The 19,158-nt window shown below is 44.9% G+C and overlaps 1 long non-coding RNA gene across 1 annotated transcript; it reads right to left on the bottom strand.

Annotated features, from left to right (window-relative positions):
- Window positions 1-2,233: 2,233 nt before the first annotated feature.
- Window positions 2,234-18,862, bottom strand: LOC115647015. Its single transcript, XR_003999191.1, has 2 exons — window positions 18,792-18,862; window positions 2,234-2,710 (listed from the first exon to the last, which is right to left on the bottom strand). It is a non-coding gene; the product is annotated as an uncharacterized LOC115647015 (long non-coding RNA).
- Window positions 18,863-19,158: the final 296 nt, after the last annotated feature.

Raw genomic sequence — 19,158 nt, 5'->3', positions numbered from 1 at the left:
CACCAATCACTCACTAGTGCAGAACTTGTGGATTTTTGCAGCAGTAGGGGGAATGAAATTAAGAGAGGGAAAAATTAGGGCACCTATTTAGGATACATTTCATGACAGATCAATTTGGCTGTGGAACAGACTCTCAAAAGAAGTGGAGAAAGCCCCATCACTAAGAACATTTTAAATGTGACTGAACAAAACCCTAGAAAAAGTACTGTAGAGAATAATTCTTTCTTGTTAGGGAAATGGAGTGGATTAGTGTGGTTATGGACACTGGTTGCTTGAAGTCATATTCTGAGGCCAGCTCGTCTTTTCTGATTATGTCACACCCATGCACCAGCCTTAGTGATGCACAATTGAGATCAATGTAATTTTCCACAATAATATTTCTGAGTAAATTCTTAAGATACTATGTCAGTGCATAGGAACTGCCAGATTGGATCAGACCTCAGGTCCATCTAATCTCGTATCTTTTCTCTGCCAGTGGCCTGGAGCAGATGCTTCACAGAAAGGTGTAAGAGCCCTGCATTAGGCAGCTGGAGTCTAATCTGCCCTCCACTTTAGGTTTCATCCTAATCTTTAATAGCTAAAGATTAAACACTAAAGCATGAGCTTTAACAGTCACTCCAAATTTTTTGTTATCAAGCTATTATAACTGGAGATATTCTTGTTACCCATGTAAATGTCTGATTCCTATTTGAATTTTATTAAATCCTAGGCCTCAAGGCCTTTCCTGGCAATGAATTCCACCATTTAATTAGGTGTTGTATGAAAAAGTGTTTATCGGGTTTGAAATTCCTCCTTTTTCATTTAATTGAAATTATGTTCCTGTATTATGAGACAGAGAGAACCCAATATATTTTCTTTAGACCACTCAATTTATATACCTTTAACAAGTTCCCTCTGATTCATTTCTTTTCTGAGGTAAACAATCCCAATCTTTTCCATTTCTCTTCATATGAGAATTTCCCAGGCCCCTAATCATTCTCAGCACCCTTCTCTGAACCCTCTGTGATATTAGCAGACCAGGTGCCAACTCTTGCCAAAGTTCCCATGTGTCCACTGAACACGGACAAATACATAGCTGGAAGCAATCTGGCTGGTGTATTAAGTATTGTTAAAATAGATATTAGAATTATACGAACATGTTTAGACTTTTACTGAATCCTTGTGAGTTGCTGCATGCATTAATCTCACTTATAACATCTGTATCCCAAACTGCAAGGCAATATTTAATTGGTTGTACTGTGAGTATCTGTGATGGTATAAGTCACAGACAGGACAGAGACATAAACTAGTCTGAAGTACAGATCTCCAAACGAAGGTGTTATGTCCTGCCCAATGAGAAAAGTCCATTGACACCAAATGGTCTATGGTCAGTCATTGAAGAAGACCTCTATGTGAAGATGAGTCATGCAAGTGGATTCCTCCCACCAGCTGAGCTTACAGCTCAGAGCATAAGGAAAGAGGGGGATGGAAACTCCTAACAAGAAGGAACTGGATCTCTGTGCTGCTTTGACTCTGGGGAGAAGGGCAAGTTTTCCTAGACATAAGAAAGAGATTCCCCAGCTGCCTAACCTGGGTTAGCCCTAATGGACATGTACAGATTACTTATTATAGAAACTTATATTACCTTTTGAAATTTAAGATTGTAACTCGTGTGTATATTTTTACCTGCTTTAACCTTGCAAAGAACTTGTTTCCTTTTCCTATTTAATAAATCTTTATATAGTTAATTATAGGATTGGCTACAAGCATTGTCTTTGGTGTGAGATCTAAGGTGCAATTGATCTGGGGTGACTGATTCTTTGGGACTGAGAGTAACCGGAATATCACTGTGATTCTTGGTGTAAGGGACCAGCTATCACCAAGGTACACTCACCTGGGTGCTAAGATAGATCAGAGTACCCAAGTGTACATAATCTGTGACTATGTTTAGACAGTTTAGTACTTGAGGAGTTTTCAATTGATAGTTGGTTAGTGAAATCTAAGTATAGAACTCACAACCTGTTTGGGATTTGTGCCCTGGTTCTTAACAGTCTGCCCAGAGGTTGGTACTCAGGCTATTGAGTCACTGAAGGCAGCATTATACCTGATATAATTGTAGAATATCCTTCTGGAGATGGGGTGACTGCACACAGTACTGCAAAAGAGGCCACGCCTTTGATTTTATATGATGCCATTATACTATTCTCCATCTTATTCTCATCCCCTTCTGTTTGCATCCTAACATCTTGTTTGCTTTTTTTTTTTTTTTAAAGCATAGTTGCATATTAAGCAGTCTTCATTGAGCTGTAGACAGTGATGCCTAGGATCCTTTCCTGAGCTGATATGTTCATTTAAAACTCTAATGTGTACAAGTAGTTTACTTTTTTCCTTCCAAAGTGCATTACTTTGTATTTATTAACAATGAACACTGAACAAGTCCAAGTTCCAAATTCCTAATGCTTTTTCTTCTTAGAAACAATAGGCAAGAGTTCATCTTCAGTTACTAAATCCAGAGATATTTCACTAGAGTATAACTGAGGATGGAATGGATGCACCATTAAGTTCTCAAATCTGTATACTACTCACTTACGCTGTAGGGACTCATGTTTTCAGTTCTGGAGGTCCCTGGTTCAAACCTTGGTGTCAGCTACCAGGATGGCCATCACACTTTCATAGAGGATAGGACATTGTATGTCATCTTCAAAAGCAGTGAAAAACCACACGTTTCCTCCTGTGAGGAGAAATGGAGAAGGAATTTCATGTTAGTTTCATGATCCATGTTAGTATTTGTTTTATGTATCTTTGGAGAACATAGATATAACAGTGATAGGCCTGGTGTAAGAACCAGAAGAGAATAAAAGAGTATGATTGAAGTGATACATAGGCCTCATGCTGGTTCCTACACAGGGATATGATCTATTCTAGACACATGTTTTCAAACATTACAGCTTAGATCACCAGTAAATTACTGGAAGCCTATTTTATGACTGGCAGTCTATTATATGACTTCTTGATGGTTCCAGTGGTAACAGTACCCACCCCAAATCCAGTTCTTCATTTACACCCCAAAGTGGCCTAATTAGTTTAGTCAATCTAATTCTAGAGAGAGAACTTTGTTCTTCCATTTTGCATCTGATTCCCCTCAAGAATGTTAACAATCCCCAAACAACATCAAGCTGCCTGATTTTCAAACTAAGCTCCACTGGATCTAAGAATTTACCAGCAGAGGTGAAAGTAAGCTGTACCGGTAAGAGCCAGTACGCCATGCCGGACGGGACCAGCGTCCCCAGGCTTGCAATTTAAAGGGCCCAGGGCTCCCTGCAGCAGCAGGAGTCCTGGGGCCTTTAAATCTTAATTGAAAGGCCCTGCCTCTTCCAGTTGGGGCCACACCCCTGTTCAGGACTCTGTTGTACCGTAAGTCCTTTAACTCAGGCCTTGGCTACACTGGAGAGTTGCAGCGCTGGTGGTGGCTTTACAGTGCTGCAACTCACTCACCGTCCACACTTGCAAGGCACATACAGCGCTGCATCTTCCTGGCTACAGTGCTGCATGTACTCCACTTTGGCCTGGGGAATAACGACTGCAGTGCTGGTGATGCAGTGCTGCTCCGCCAGTGTGGCCACCAAAAGCACTGTTATTGGCCTCCAGAGTTATTCGGAGGTATCTCAGAATGCCTGTTCAGCCACTCTGCTCATCAGTTCGAACTCTACTGCCCTGGCCTCAGGTGACCCGCCTTTTAAATGCCCCGGGAATTTTAAAAATCCCCTTCCTGTTTGCTCAGCCAGGTGTGGAGTGTAATCATGAATCTTTCCAGGTGACCATGCCTCCATGCGCCAAACGAGGCCCAGCATGGAGCAATGGTGAATTGCTGGACCTCATCAGTGTTTGGGGGGAGGAAGCTGTGCAGTCCCAGCTGCGCTCCAGCAGTAGGAATTACGATATCTTTGGGCAGGTATCAAAGGCCATGCTGGAAAGGGGCCATGACCAGGACGCCCTGCAGTGCAGGGTTAAAGTGAAGGAGCTGCGAAGTGCCTATTGCAAAGCCCGTGAGGGAAACCGCTGTTCCAGCGCTGTCCCCACGACCTGTCGTTTTTACAAAGAGCTGGACGTGATACTTGGAGGTGACCCTACCACCAATCCAAGGACCACGATGGACACTTCAAAGCGGGGCAGGGGGACGGGGGGGAGGAGGAAACCGAGAGTGTGGGTACTGGAGTGGGGGGGAGACACCCCGGAGTCCCTGGAGGCATGCAGCCAGGAGCTCTTCTCAAGCCAGAAGGAAGGTAGCCAGTCGCAGCAGCCGGTACTTGGTGGAGGACAAACAGAGGAGCGGGTTCCCGGTAAGCGGCTTTTATTTTCAGGATGGAAATTTTTCGGGAGAGGAGGGAGGGTTCTGCATACATGCCTAGATGTGGAATAGCGCATTGATATGGTCTATCACGCCGCGATAAGCAGCCTCAGTAATCTCTTCAAAAGTTTCAGCCAGAGTGTGGGCAATGCGCTTGCGCAAGTTTATTGGGAGAGCCACCGTGGTCCTAACGTGTCCACGCCACTGTGCCGCAAGGGGTGGGGGGACCATTGCTGCACACAGGCAAGCTGCATAGGGGCCAGGGCGGAATCCGCATTGCTGTAGAAGACCTTCCCGCTCTTCCCAGGTGACCCGCAGCAGCGGGATATCTTCCAGGATCAACTCCTGTGGAAAATGTTGGGAGAGTGTTCAGTGCAGGTGCCCCCTGCAGCTGTTTGCTTTCCCCAACACACAGAAACCCCAGTACAGCCCTGATGCAATCAGTCCCCCTTACTCACCATTTCAGGGCTCCTGTGGGTTATGTGCGCTCTCTTTGGTATGGAAAAATTATGCTATTGTGAAGAATGTTACTCCTTCACTGTGTGGGAATAACTGTCTGAGATATAAACAATGCTGTTTCTGTTAAGTGTTGCCCCTTTTGTCTTTCCACAAGCAACCTTGAGTTCTCGGCTGCCCGTGTTATCAACAGCTCAAAGACTCCAAAACCTCCAGAAGAAGCCACGATAAAGCAAAGAAGACATGCTGCAAGCAGTTATGGATCACTCTGCCACAGAGAATCAAAAAGTGCAGGACTGGAGGGAAGGGGAAAGCAGGATCCACCAGGAAAACGCAGTGGCTAGGAAGAAAAGCGCAAAGCAGCTGATAAGCATCCTGGCACGCCAAGCGGACTCTATCCAAGCGCTCGTAGCCATGCAGGCAGAGCACTACCCGCGCTGGCCCCCACCCCATCCCAAAGCTCTTTCCCTTGTGCCCCAATGTCAGCTCAAAACCCCCTTCCCCAGCATCCAGGTTCTTACCTCCACCAGCTGCCTCCAACACCTGGACATTCACCAACCAGCCCTGAGAACTACGACCCTTACCCTCTGCACTCAACCCCCATCATCATGCAGTATAGGCATCCTGAAGTGCAGCAGTCATTGCACAGCACTCCAGATAGGACATATTCAAACCTGTAACTGTACAGTTCCCCACCCCACCCTCCTGCCCTTTTAGGTTCCCAAAATGTCGTGTGTCTGTCAATAAAGTTATTTTCTTTTCAATAAATGAATTCTTACCTTTGAAAACAGTCTTTATTATTGCAGAAAGTCAGATATCTTAGCCCAGGAAAGAAACAGGCACTGCAAATCAGCTTAGGAAAAACAGATTCCTACTAACATTGTATCCACTGCACTTCACTCCCGTGCAAGGAACCAAACATTACTGGTGGTTTTCAGCCTCAAATTCCTCCCTCAAGGCATCTCTAATCCTTGAATCCCTGTGCTGGGCCTCTCTAGTAGCCCTGCTCTCTGGCTGTGCAAATTCAGCCTCCAGGCGTTGAACCTTGGAGGTCCATGTCTGATGAATCTTTCACCCTTCCCTTCACAAATATTATGGAGGGCACAGCACGCGGATATAACCGCAGGGATGCTGCTTTCCCCCAAGTCTAGCTTCCCATACAGAGATCACCAGCACCCCTTTAAACGGCCAAAAACACACTCCACAGTCATTTGGCACCGGTTCAGCCTGTAGTTGAACTGGTCCTTGCTCCTGTCAAGCTTCCCTGTATAAGGTTTCATGAGCCAAGGCACTAATGGGTAAGCGGGGTCTCCAAGGATCACAATGGGCATTTCAACATCCCCTACTGTGATCTTCCGGTCTGGGAAAAAAAGTCCCTGCCTGCAGCCTCCTGAACAGGCCAGTGTTTCGAACAATGCGTGCATCATGCACCTTTCCAGGCCAGACTGTGTTAATGTCAATGAAACGCCCACTGTGATCCACAAGCGCCTGGAGAACCATAGAAAAATACCACTTCTGATTAACGTACTTGGATGCTAGGTGAGGTGGTGCCAGAGTAGGAATACGCGTCCCATCTATCACCCCTCCACATTTAGGGAAACCCATTTGGGCAAAGCCATCCACAATGTTCTGCACGTTCCCCACAGTCACGGTTCTTCTTAGCAGGATGCGATTAATGGCCCTGCAAAGCTGCATCAACATGATTCCAACGGTCGACTTTCCCACTCCAAACTGGTTCCCGACCAATCGGTAGCAGTCTGGAGTTGCCAGCTTCCAGATTGCAATAGCCACCCGCTTCTCCACCATCAGGGCAGCTCTCAATCTCGTGTCCTTGCGCTGCAGTGTGAGGGTGGGGGCAAGCTCAGCACACAGTCCCATGAAAGTGGCTTTTCTCATCCGAAAGTTCTGCAGCCACTGCTCGTCATCCCAGACTTCCATGACGATGTGATCCCACCACTCAGTGGTTGTTTCCTGAGCCCAAAAGCAGCGTTCCACAGTGCTGAGCATTTCCATGAATGCCAGAAGCAATTTAGTGTCATACGTGTCAGGCAACTCTCTATCATCGTCAGACTCCTCATCACTTTGGATCTTAAGGAATAGCTCAACTGCCAAACGTGATGCGCTGGCGAGATTAGTCAGCATACTCCTCAGCAGTTCGGGCTCCATTTCCCACAGAAATCACGCTGCACAGAAACTGTTGAGAGAGTCAAGATGGCGCTAAACGTGGACGGAAAAACAGGGACTGCTGGGATGTGAAGAGATGCATCATGGGGCATTGGGACAGGAATCAGAATGACCTGCACCCTCCACCCCCTTCCCACAACCCACGGTGCCAAAATGGCGCCAAAATGGGACGAGGTGCTCTATGGGATAGCTGCCCATAATGCACCACTCCCAACACCGCTGCAAATGTGGCCACACTGCAACGCTGGAGCTGTCAGTGTGGCCACACTCCAGCGCGTTCCCTACACAGCTGTACGAAGACAGCTTTAACTTCCAGCGCTGCATACCTGCAAGTGTAGCCAAACCCTTACTTTCACCCCTGCCACCAGGCTGCATAATTCCCAACGTAATATAACAGGTGCTCAGACACGGCAATAATGGAGGCCCTAATAGAGCAATCCATGAATTAACAAAGTGCACGTGACACCCATTAGAGACTTACAGACTCCATGTGACACCCATTAGAGACTTATAGACTCCTTTTCCTTCTCATCAGAGTCTGCAAATTTGCCTGCAGCCCTTCAGACTCAGCCTAGACATTCAAACGAGGTTCTATTCATCTCACATATTTATCACCACTAACAAAGGTTCTGCAGATCAAATTAAGCCCTTAGTGACACCTTTGCAAACCCACTGCCTTCAGTAGGTTTGCAAAGGTGTAACCAATTGGAACTTTTCACACACTAGACAAGAAAGAACAGAATCCAGCTTTCTCTCTCAGCTTTGTTAGCTCCGCAGTTCTAACAAGAGTGAAAAGCAGTATAAACCTAATTTTGTCACTTAGGCAGCTAGATAAGCTGAGTAAGAAGTTGTTTTACATCATTTCTTTTCAGAAAATAACTGCATGTTAAGGTTACAATTTATGGGTTCTATGATATTTGTCTGCAAATATTTGTTCTGTAACTGAAGAAATGGCTTTTTTTACCCACGAAAGTTTATGCCCAAATAAACCTGTTAGTCTTTAAGTGCCACTGGACTCTTCGTTTTTGTTTGCAAATGGTATGTTAAAATTCTATCGTTTTTCTTTATCACTTTCTATCGTTTGCAAACAAACATTTGTAAGATATTTCCTCTCATGGACTGGTAATTGGTTAAAAGATAGGAAACAAAGGGTATGAATAAATGGTGTTCTCAGAATGGAGAGAGGTAAATAGTGGTGTCCCATAGGGGTCTGTACTGGGTCCAGTCTTATTCAACATATTTATAAATGATCTGGGAAAAGGGGTAAGACAGTGAGGTGGCAAAATTTGCAGATGATTCAAAATTACTCAAGATAGTTAAGTCCCAGGCAGACTGTGAAGAGCTACAAAAAGATCTCTCCAAACTGGGTGACTGGGCAACAAAATGGCTGATGAAATTTAATGCTGATAAATGCAAAGTACAGGCAAGTCTTACCTTACGCAGGGGTTCCATTCCACGGTTATTGCGTAAAGCAAAAACCATGTATACTCAAAATTATATCCCCAAGCCCTTTAAATCCCGCCCGCAGCTCCAGTGGCCGGGCCAGGGCGGCATTTAAAGGGCTCCTCCGGGCTCCCCTTTAAATGCTGCCCCACCCAGCCGCCGGAGCTGCGGACAGGGTTTAAAGGGCTCCGCCGGGCTTCCGGCTGCGACGGGGAGCCAGGTGGAGTCCTTTAAATCCCGACCACAGCTTTGGCAGCCGGGCTGGGGCTGGCATTTAAAGGGCTTGGAGCTCCTCAGCAACTGGAGCCTCAGGCCCTTTAGTTCGCCCCAGGGGCTACCAGCCACCTCTGCAACTGGGAGCCCCCTGGATGATTTAAAAGCCCTTGGACTCCCAGCCACAGCTGGTGCCCCAGGATTTTTAAATCTCGAGGCCACGCTTCTTCCACTTGAGGCCACGCCCTCCGACTCCGGCCATACAGCGTAAAGTTGAAATTGCACATGTTAAATGTGCGTAAGTTGCGACAGACCTGTAATACACATTGGAAAACACAATCCCAAATACACATATAAAATGATGGGGTCTAAATTAGCTGCTCCCACTCAAGAAAGAGATCTTGGAGTCATTGTGGATAGTTCTCTGAAAACATTCACTCAGTGTGCAGCGACAGTCAAAAAAGCAAACAGAATCTTGGGAATCATTAAGAAACAGATAGATAGTAAGACAGAAAATAACATATTGCCTCTATATAAATCCATGGTACGCCCACATCTTGAATACTGTGCACAGATGTGGTCACCCCATCGCAAAAAAAATATATTGGAATTGGAAAAGGTTAAGAAAAGGGCAACAAAAATGATTAGGGGTATGGACTGTCTGCCATATGAGGAGAGATTAATAAGAATGGGACTTTTCAGCTTGGAAAAAAGACTAAGGGGGGATCTGATAGAGGTCTATAAAATTATGACTGGTGTGGAGAAAGTAAATAAGGAAGTGTTATTTACTCCTTTTCATAACACAAGAACTAGGGGCCACCAAATGAAATTAATAGGCAGCAGGCTTAAAACAAAAGGAAGTATTTTTTCACACAATGCAGTTAGTCTGTGGACTTCTTTGCCAGAGAATGCTGTGAAGGCCAAGACTTTAACTGGGTTCAAAAAAGAACTATATAAATTCATGGAGGATAGGTCCATCAATGGCGATTAGCCAGGATGGGCAGGGATGTTGTCTCTAGCCTATATTTGCCAGAAGCTGGACATGGGTGACAGGGTATGGATCACTTGATGATTACCTGTTCTGTTTGTGCCCTTCAGAGCACCTGGCATTGGCCACTGTCAGAAAACAGGATACTGGGCTAGATGGACCTTTCGTCTGACCCACTATGGCTGTTCTTATATTCAAATAAATTGATCTCTTCTATCAGATAATGTCTGAAGTATCCCCAATGTGGACATCTGCAACCAAGATCTGGATTAATATATCACTCCATATCCAAAGTCATCTGAAAATATGACTACAAGGATTATCTAAACAGGACTTCAGGTTGTACTGGTTCTTTGCATCTTCCAAGGAGGATATATGTATTGTTTCTTTAAGACTTCAGGAGGAAGCCAAGCAGAAAAGAGGGGTTTGGAGAAGGTTCTAAGCCAGTGGTTTTCAACTTTTTTTTGTTTGTAGACCCCTAAAAAATTTCAAATGAAGGTGCAGATCCCTTTGGAAATCTTAGTCTTCAGACGCCCCAAGGGGTCCTAGGCAGAAGCTTTTCAATGAAGCAGAGAGAGCAAGCATATGCATAGCTTTAGGGATAATATGCCTCGCTTTATCCTAATCCATCACTGAACAAGGAAAATGTAAAGAAAGAGCTCTTTCTGTGATTTTTTTAAACCATTGTCACACGACATGGTGTTTTCAGTTGATTAGTTTTGGACCAATACAAACAGAAGGAAGAAAAAATTCAAAAACTGAATGCCCCAGAAGTTTTTTTGTTTGATCATCTGACTAAATATCCTGAGAGGAAGGAACATGTCAGTAGATTCCAAAACACAGCCAAGCTTGCCACAGAGAGTGATGAAATACAGGTCTGCTCATTAATCTACATTATGAGGAAGGAGGCTGAAAATATTGTGACAAAGTTCCTCCTCTACCTTGGTGGGTCCTGCACTTATTGGCAGATTTGCTCACCTCAGTGATCTTCCCCACAGTCTGGATCAACTCCTTCTGTGTCTGATCAGGAGTTGGGAGGTTTAGGGGGAAGTCGGGCCTGCCCTCCACTCCGGGTTCCAGCCCAGGGCCCTGTGGATTGCAGCTGTCTATAGTACCTTCTGTAACAGCTGCATGACAGCTACAACTCCCTGGGCTACTTCCCCATGGCCTCCTCCAAACACCTTCTTTATCCTCACCACAGGATCTTCCTCATGATGTCTGATAACGCTTGTACTCCTTAGTCCTCCAGCAGCACACCCTCTCACTCTCAGCTCCTTGTGCTTCTTGCTCCCAGCTCCTCACACGCACTTCCTCTCCTCTGGCTCCTCCCTGCCTGACTGGAGTGAGCTCCTTTTTAAATCCAGGTGCCCTGATTACTCTAGTGCAGCCCCTGCTCTGGTCGCTCAGGGAACAGAAAACTACTCATCCAGTGACCAGTATATTTGTCCTCTACCAGACTCCTGTACCCCACTGGCCTGGATCTTTCACAATATTTATAAATCATTAGCCTTTGCTGAGGAAGGAGATTGGAATAACGATGACACCTTCTTAAAAAGTATGAATGTTCAATTCCTAAAAGGAACGTAATACACAAACAGACATGCTGTTACTGAAGGATGCATAGAAGACTTTATAAGGATACTATAATGTACAAGTACAGCCTTGTGACTTTAATGTCAATAAAGAACGTATAAAAGACCATCTAGTAATTAGGATTTTAAGCAAGGAACTGTCAGAAAATTACAGTTAGTGTCTGACCTAACTCTACAATAGGCAGTGCCATAAGAATAGAATCATAGAACTGGAAGGGACCTCGAGAGATCATCTAATCCAGTCCCCTGCACTTGTGGCAGGACTAAGTATTATCTAGATCAGTGTTTCCCAAACTTGGGATGCCACTTGTGTAGGGAAAGCCCTTGGTGGGCCGGGCTGGTTTGTTTACCTGCTGTGTCCGCAGGTTCAGCCAATCACAGCTCCCACTGGCAGCAGATCACTGCTCCAGGCGATTGGGAGCTGCTGGAAGCGGCGCAGGTTGAGGGATGTACTGGCCGCCACTTCCAGCAGCTCCCATTGGTCTGGAGCAGCAAACCGCAGCAAGTGGGAGCCGCAATTGGCTGAAGCCGAGGACGCCACAGGTAAACAAACTGGCCCGGCCTGCCAAGGGCTTTCCCTACACAAGCGGCTCCCAAGTTTGGGGAACACTGATCAAGACCATCCCTGACAGGTGTTTGTCTAACCTGCTCTTAAAAATCTCCAATGATGGAGACTCCACAACCTCCCTAGCCAATTTATTCCAGTGCTTAACCACACTGACAGTAAGGAAGTTTTTCCAAAAGTCCAACCTAAACCTCCCTTGCTGCAATTTAAATCCATTGCTTCTTGTCCTATCCTCAGAGGTTAAGAAAAACAGTGTTTCTTTCTCCTTCTTGTAACAACCTTTTACCTACTTAAAAACTGTTAACATGTCCCCTCTCAGTCTTCTCTTTTCCAGAGAAAACAAACCCAATTTTTTCAATCTTGCCATAGGTCATGTTTTCTAGACCTTTAATCATTTTTGTTGCTCTTCTCTGGACTCTCTCCAGTTTGTCCACATCTTTCCTGAAATGTGGCACTCAGAACTGGACACAATGCTTCAGTTGAGGCCTAATCAGCACGTAGTAGAGCGGAAGAATTACTTCTCGTGTCTTGCTTACAACACTCCTGCTAATACATCCCAGAATGATGCTTGCCTTTTTTGCAACAGTGTTACACTGTTGACTCATTTTTAGCTTGTGGTCCATTATGACCCCCAGATCCCTTTCCACAGTACTCCTTCCTAGGCAGTCATTTCCCATTTTGTATGTGTGCAATTGATTGTTCCTTCCTAAGTGGAGTACTTCGCATTTGTCCTTACTGAATTTCATCCTATTTACTTCAGACCATTTCTCTAGTTTGTCCAGATCATTTTGAATTATAATCCCATTCTTCAAAGTACTTGCAACCCCATCCAGTTTGACATCATCCGCAAACTTTATAAGTATGCTCTGCATGACATTATCTAAATCACTGATGAAGATATTGAACAGAACCAGACCCGGAACTGATCCCTGCGGGACCCCACTTGTTATTCCCTTCCAGCATGATTGTGATCCACTGATAACTACTCTCTGGGAATGATTTGCCAAACAGTTTTGCATCTACCTTATACCTCCATCTAGGTTGTATTTCCCTAGGTTGTTACGAGACGATCATGTGAAATAGTATCAAAAGCTTTACAAAAGCATGACAGACCTGCTGAAACTACAGGATTTTAGACTAGACTAGATTAGACTAGAGATTTGCACACCTTTCTGGGGGACCGCTGAGAAAACATCTAGCCTCTGGGGAAATTCCCTCCAATTGGCTGCTATAAGCTATTCTTCATATTCCTGCCCCCTGGAGAAATGCAGTCAATCAAAACTGCTCCATAAACTGATGCATTCCTTACTCCCTTAGCACAGGGAGAAAGTAATGCTTCTATCTCCCAGCTGATGTGGTGGGACCCCTGTGTTTCAAGAGCCAGCTAGCAAGCAGCTGCTCCCACTGGCCTCTTGTGCTGTCAATACCAGTACAAGGCCTTCTGCAGGGGTTGGAAAAATTCTGCCCTGCGGCCCCCTCGGGAGGCCTGTGAGGTGAATAGTCTTGCCCTGCTTCCCCTCTCCACCTTCTAAAAGGTTATAGTTGGAGGGAGGGGTAATAATTATGTTAGGGGAGAAATAATTAAGTATTGTGGAGGGAGGATGGTGGAATCTCCATCCTTACATGATTTTAAGGCCCAGCTTGACAAAGCCCTGGCTGGGATGATTTAGTTGGGGTTGGTCCTGCTTTGAGCAGGGGATTGGACTAGATGAACTTCCTGAGGTCTCTTCCAACCCTAATCTTCTATGAGTGAAAGAGAAGGATATTTTGGGGTCATTTTCTATCCATTCCCTTTTCCTCCCACCTACTCCCTTTGTATGTACATTTATGCAAATGCATAAGCGTATGCAAGTTTCTATAATCTTACAAATTCATGATCTACTGGTTTTTGCTTCCTGGATGTTGACAAGTATGCCTGACAGTCTGAGATAGTGAAAACACAAGTCATCCAGTAAGAAAACTGCAGAAGCATGGTGCAAAAAAGCAGCAAAGAAAAAAAATTCTCTTGAGGAAAAAGGAAGCCCCCTGTAACAGGGGATACATACTTCTTGAGCACCTCCTGCTGCTACATACAGTACTGCAGTCCTTTTCCTGCTCCTAGCACTCCTTGTAGGTTGTGAAACTCACTTTACTGGCTCAGACCCTCCAGCCAAGTCACAAAGCCCAAATGAACCCTTTCCAAAGTATTATAAACTCTGATAAATAATTTACTCACCTTTAGTAGGGTCTTCAGTCCTAGCTCTGGGCCCCTTTAGATACAGCCCTTTGTTTAGGCTCACAGCTCAATCCTGCCCCCTTCATGGGGTTTACACCACTTTCTGTGAACAGCAGGGGAAGCCAGGCCCACCCACTACCCTAGGTTCCAACCCAGGGTCCCTATTATCAGTGACCACGTACCACTCACTTCAATTCATTGCTGCTTCTTCCCTGGGCCTCTTCCTACCTGCCCCTTTCTGCTCCACCTGTACCTCAGGGTTAATGGTCTTAAGATATAGCTATATCTCTCTGCAAAACCAGCTAAGCGAAGTGCAGCCAGAAGTAGATTATGGCTACCAGTTCAGGCTTCTTTGGCCAGAGAAGGCCCTCCACTCCTAGCCAGGAACTGACTTGCTAAGGCCTTGAAGCAACTTTTATCTGAGCTCTGTAGGTTCTGATTGGCTGCTCCATGCAGCCTCTCTAGGAAAGCCTGGAAGACCTACCTTTTCTTGGGTGGAGTGTAGTAGGACCGTGGGGCCTCCAGCAGAGGGCCACGAAGGCCAAGTACACCCCATCACATCCCCTAACATAAGTCTTTTAAGAATACCAAGTTCCCTGGACAGAAATGTAACACGCATGATAAAGTAGAACACAGGATAGATGAGGTTTGCTGAGCCAGTGGAAGCATGCAGGAAATGTAATAATAAAGGATGGTGGTGGGAATAGATCTTTTTGAAGCAAATGAATCAGGGAGGCAGCACAAACAAAGGTGAGTGATGTATATTTCCTTGGATCATCACAGCTGCAAGGGTACTAATCCCATTGCTTCTAAAATTGAAACAAGAACTAGATATGATAGAGAAGAATGGTGTGACGGAACGAACAAAGTGATGTTCCTTTATGATGTATGCTACAAAAAAAATTGAGATCTCTGTATCTTCACAGTCCTACAGAGGTGCAATGAAGCAGTAAAGAGGAAAAGGTATATTCTTCAAATTTATTTTGAGCAATAATTTTTCCTCACCAGATGTAACTAGTGAATTCTGCCCCACCATTCTGAACACCTTACTTTTGTTACCTCCCATTTGGTCTCATAAGTGCTCCAGAAATCTTGCAAAGGAAAAAGAATGAGATTTTGTGAATCCTACTTCGCCAAGCAGTTGAAGAATCAACAAGAGGGGATGCCATTTTAGATTTGGTTTTGGTGAGTAGTGAGGACCTCATAGAAGAAATGGTTGTAGGGGACAACCTTGGTTTGAGTGATCGTGAGCTAATTTCAGTTCAAACTAGATGGAAGGATAAACAAAAATAGATCTGGGACTAGGGTTTTTGACTTCTCAAGGGCTAACTTTAAAGAATTAAGGAAATTAGTTAGGGAAGTGGATTGGACTGAAGAACTTGTGGATCTAAATGTGGAGGAGGCCTGGAATTACTTTAAGTCGCAGCTGCAGAAACTATCAGAAGCCTGCATCCCAGGAAAGGGGAAAAAAACCATAGGCAGGAGTTGTAGACCAAGCTGGATGAGCAAGCATCTCAGAGAAGTGATTAAGAAAAAGCAGAAAGCCTACAAGGAGTGGAAGAAGGGTGGGATTAGCAAGGAAAGCTACCTTAGTGAGGTCAGAACATGTAGGGATAAAGTGAGAAAGGCTAAAAGCCATGTAGAGTTGGACCTTGCAAAGGGAATTAAAACCAATAGTAAAAGGTTCTATAGCCATATAAATAAGAAGAAAACAAAGAAAGAAGAAGTCGGACCGCTAAACACTGAAGATGGAATGGAGGTTAAGGATAACCTAGGCATGGCCCAATATCTAAATAAGTACTTTGCCTCAGTCTTTAATAAGGCTAATGAGGAGCTAAGGGATAATGGAAGGATGACAAATGGGAATGAGGTTATGGAGGTGGATATTACCACATTTGAGGTAGAAGCCAAACTTGAACAGCTTAATGGGACAAAATTGGAGGGCCCAGATAATCTTCATCCAAGAATATTAAAGGAACTGGCACATGAAATTGCAAGCCCATTAGCAAGAATTGTTAATGAATCGGTAAACTCAGGGGTTGTACTGTACGACTGGAGAATTGCTAACAAACATAGTTCCTATCTTTAAGAAAGGGGAAAAAAAAGTGATCCGAGTAACTATAGGCCTGTTAGTTTGACATCTGTAGTATGTAAGGTCTTGGAAAAAATTTTGAAGGAGAAAGTAGTTAAGGACATTGAAGTCAATGGTAATTGGGACAAGTTACAACATGGTTTTACTAAAGGTAGATCAGGCCAAACCAACCTGATCTCCTTCTTTGAGAAGGTGACAGATTATTTAGACAAAGGAAATGCAGTAGATCTAATTTACCTCGATTTCAGTAAGGCATTTGACACGGTTCCACATGGGGAATTATTAGTTAAATTGGAAAAGATGGGGATCAATATGAAAACTGAAAGGTGGATAAGGAACTGGTTAAAGGGGAGACTCCAACGGGCCGTACTGAAGGGTCAACTGTCAGGCTGGAAGGAGGTTACTAGTGTAGTTCCTCAAGGATCAGTTTTGGGACCAATCTTATTTAACCTTTTTATTACTGACCTTGGCACAAAAAGCGGGAATGTGCTAATAAAGTTTGCAGATGACACAAAGCTGGAGGGTATTGCTAACACAGAGAAGGACTGGGATATCATACAGGAAGATCTGGATGACCTTGTAAACTAATTACTAATAGTAATATGATGAAATTTAATAGTGAAAAAAGTGCAAGGTCATGCACTTAGGGATTAATAATAAGAATTTTAGATATACATTGGGGACACTTCAGTTGGAAGCAACAGAGGAGGAGAAGGACCTTGGAGTATTGGTTGATCACAGGATGACTGTGAGCCACCAATGTGATATGGCCGTTAAAAAAGCTAATGTGGTTTTAGGATGCATTAGGCGAGATATTTCCAGCAAAGATAAGGAGGTGTTAGTACTGTTATATAAGACGCTGGTGAGACCTCACCTGGAATACTGTGTGCAGTTCTGGTCTCCCATGTTTAAGAAGGATGAATTCAAACTGGAACAGGTTCAGAGACGGGCTACTAGGATGATCCGAGGAATGGAAAACCTGTCATATGAAAGGAGACTCAAAGAGCTTGGCTTGTTTAGTCTAGCCAAAAGAAGGCTGAGGGGGGATATGCTTGCTCTTTATAAATATATCAGAGGGATTCATATTAGGGAGGGAGAGGAATTATTTAAGCTTAGTACCAATGTAGACACAAGAACAAATGGGTATAAACTGGACACCAGGAAGTTTAGACTTGAAATTATACGAAGGTTTCTAACCATTAGAGGAGTGAAGTTCTGGAACAGCCTTCCAAGGGGAGTAGTGGGGGCAAAAGACATATCTGGCTTCAAGACTAAGCTTGATAAGTTTATGGAAGGGATGGTTTGATGGGATAGCTTAATTTTGGCAATTGATCTTTGCTTATCAGCAGATAAGTATGCCCAGTGGTCTGTGATGGGATGTGGGGTGGGATGGGATGGGATCTGAGTTACTGCAGAGAATTCTTTCCTGAGTGCTGGCTGGTGAGTCTTGCCCACATGCTCAGGGTTTAGCTGATCGCCATATTTGGGATCGGGAAGGAATTTTCCTCTGGGGCAGATTGGCAGAGGCCCTGGAGGTTTTTCACCTTCTTCTGCAGCGTGGGGCATGGGTCACTTGCTGGTGGATTCTCTGCAGCTTGAGGTCTTCAAACCACAATTTGAAGACTTCAATAACTCGGACATAGGTTAGGGGTTTGTTATAGAAGTGGATGGGTAGGGTTCTGTGGCCTGCTTTGTGCAGGAGGTCAGACTAGATGATCATATTGGTCCCTTCTGACCCTAAAGTCTATGAGTCTATGAAATTTTAAATGGTGACATTTTAATTTGTGGGAAATCCAAGAAAGAGTATCATGTAAAGTTAAAACAAGGTCTGAAGGCAAATGGGGTGGTCAGAATAGAACAAAATGTAAGCTAGCCTCTGACAAACCTGACTACAGTTCTTAGGGCATGTGATAAAGAAGGGGCTGTGGCAGATCAGAAAAAGTCAAAACTACTGTAGAAATGTCACCACCTAAAAATGAACAAATGTTGTTCCTTGGTATGAGTACACTTTTGAAGAGCTAAACAATCTAGAGACAACATCCTCACTTCTGTGATTTTATTGTATTTACAAGTCTACAGCCATTTCCGCGGTCCAGACAAGAAAGAGAAGGCAAGAGGACATGTCTAGAAGTTGTCTAGGGAGTGAATGGATCAACGGGACAGAGAAAGGGACACATTGATCCCCCTACATCCAAATCCCCACCCTGCCGAGCCTCACCTCCTACAATCAGACCCTCCCCACTGAATCCCATCCCCTTCATCAAGACCACTCTCCCAGTGATCCCCTTGTACTCCAACCCACGCCCTGACGAGCCCTGTGCACCCAGACCCCCACCCCACCAAGCCCCATTCCCCCAGCATCCAGACCCCCTGCTGAGCCCCATCCCCCAGATTCTCCCTCTGAGCCCCAACCATCTTCACCTGGATCACCCCCTGCATAGTCCCACTGTCCCTACCCAGAAACCCCAAATGAGCCCTGTGCATCCAGACCCCACCCCCCAGATCCCACACTGAGCCACCTGCACTCAGACTGCCCCACACAGAACCCTGTACTTGTATACCCTACATCTGGATTCCCCAACCCCTCACATAGATCCTGCTGGGCTGAGCCTGCCTGGTCACACCTGGTGCACCTGGCGTGGAGGGGCAAGGCCCCAAGCAATTCTGTGGCAGGCCCTGTCCCCTTGTTGTATATCAGGGTTCAGTGCCATCTCACCTCTGAGTCTGTGTCCTGCGGTGGGGGGGAGAGGGGTTGAAGGGATGAGTGTGGTGGAGAGGGGCTGCAGGGTGACCTCCCACCTCCATGCAGCCAGTGGCCTGTGCTCCCCATTGCCAGTCTGGAGCCTCCACATTTATTTACTGACAAAAAATAGAATGTGCAGAATGTTAAAATATTATGCTTAGAAATTTCTTTTGGTGCAGAATTCCCTTAGGAGTATTATAACCTTTGACATATTTGAAGACTGTTATGTTGTCCCCAATATTCTTTTCTCTAAGTTAAATATGCCCAATTCTTTTAACCTTTCCTCAAAACCCAGGACAACAAATGTGGGAAGTGGAGCATTTTCTGGCAAGGTGATCTG

This window comes from Gopherus evgoodei, chromosome 2, assembly GCF_007399415.2.
Source record: "Gopherus evgoodei ecotype Sinaloan lineage chromosome 2, rGopEvg1_v1.p, whole genome shotgun sequence".
In the NCBI taxonomy this organism is placed as follows: domain Eukaryota; kingdom Metazoa; phylum Chordata; order Testudines; family Testudinidae; genus Gopherus; species Gopherus evgoodei.
Note: the sequence above shows the minus strand (reverse complement) of the source record. Positions and strands in the feature narration are given on the sequence as shown.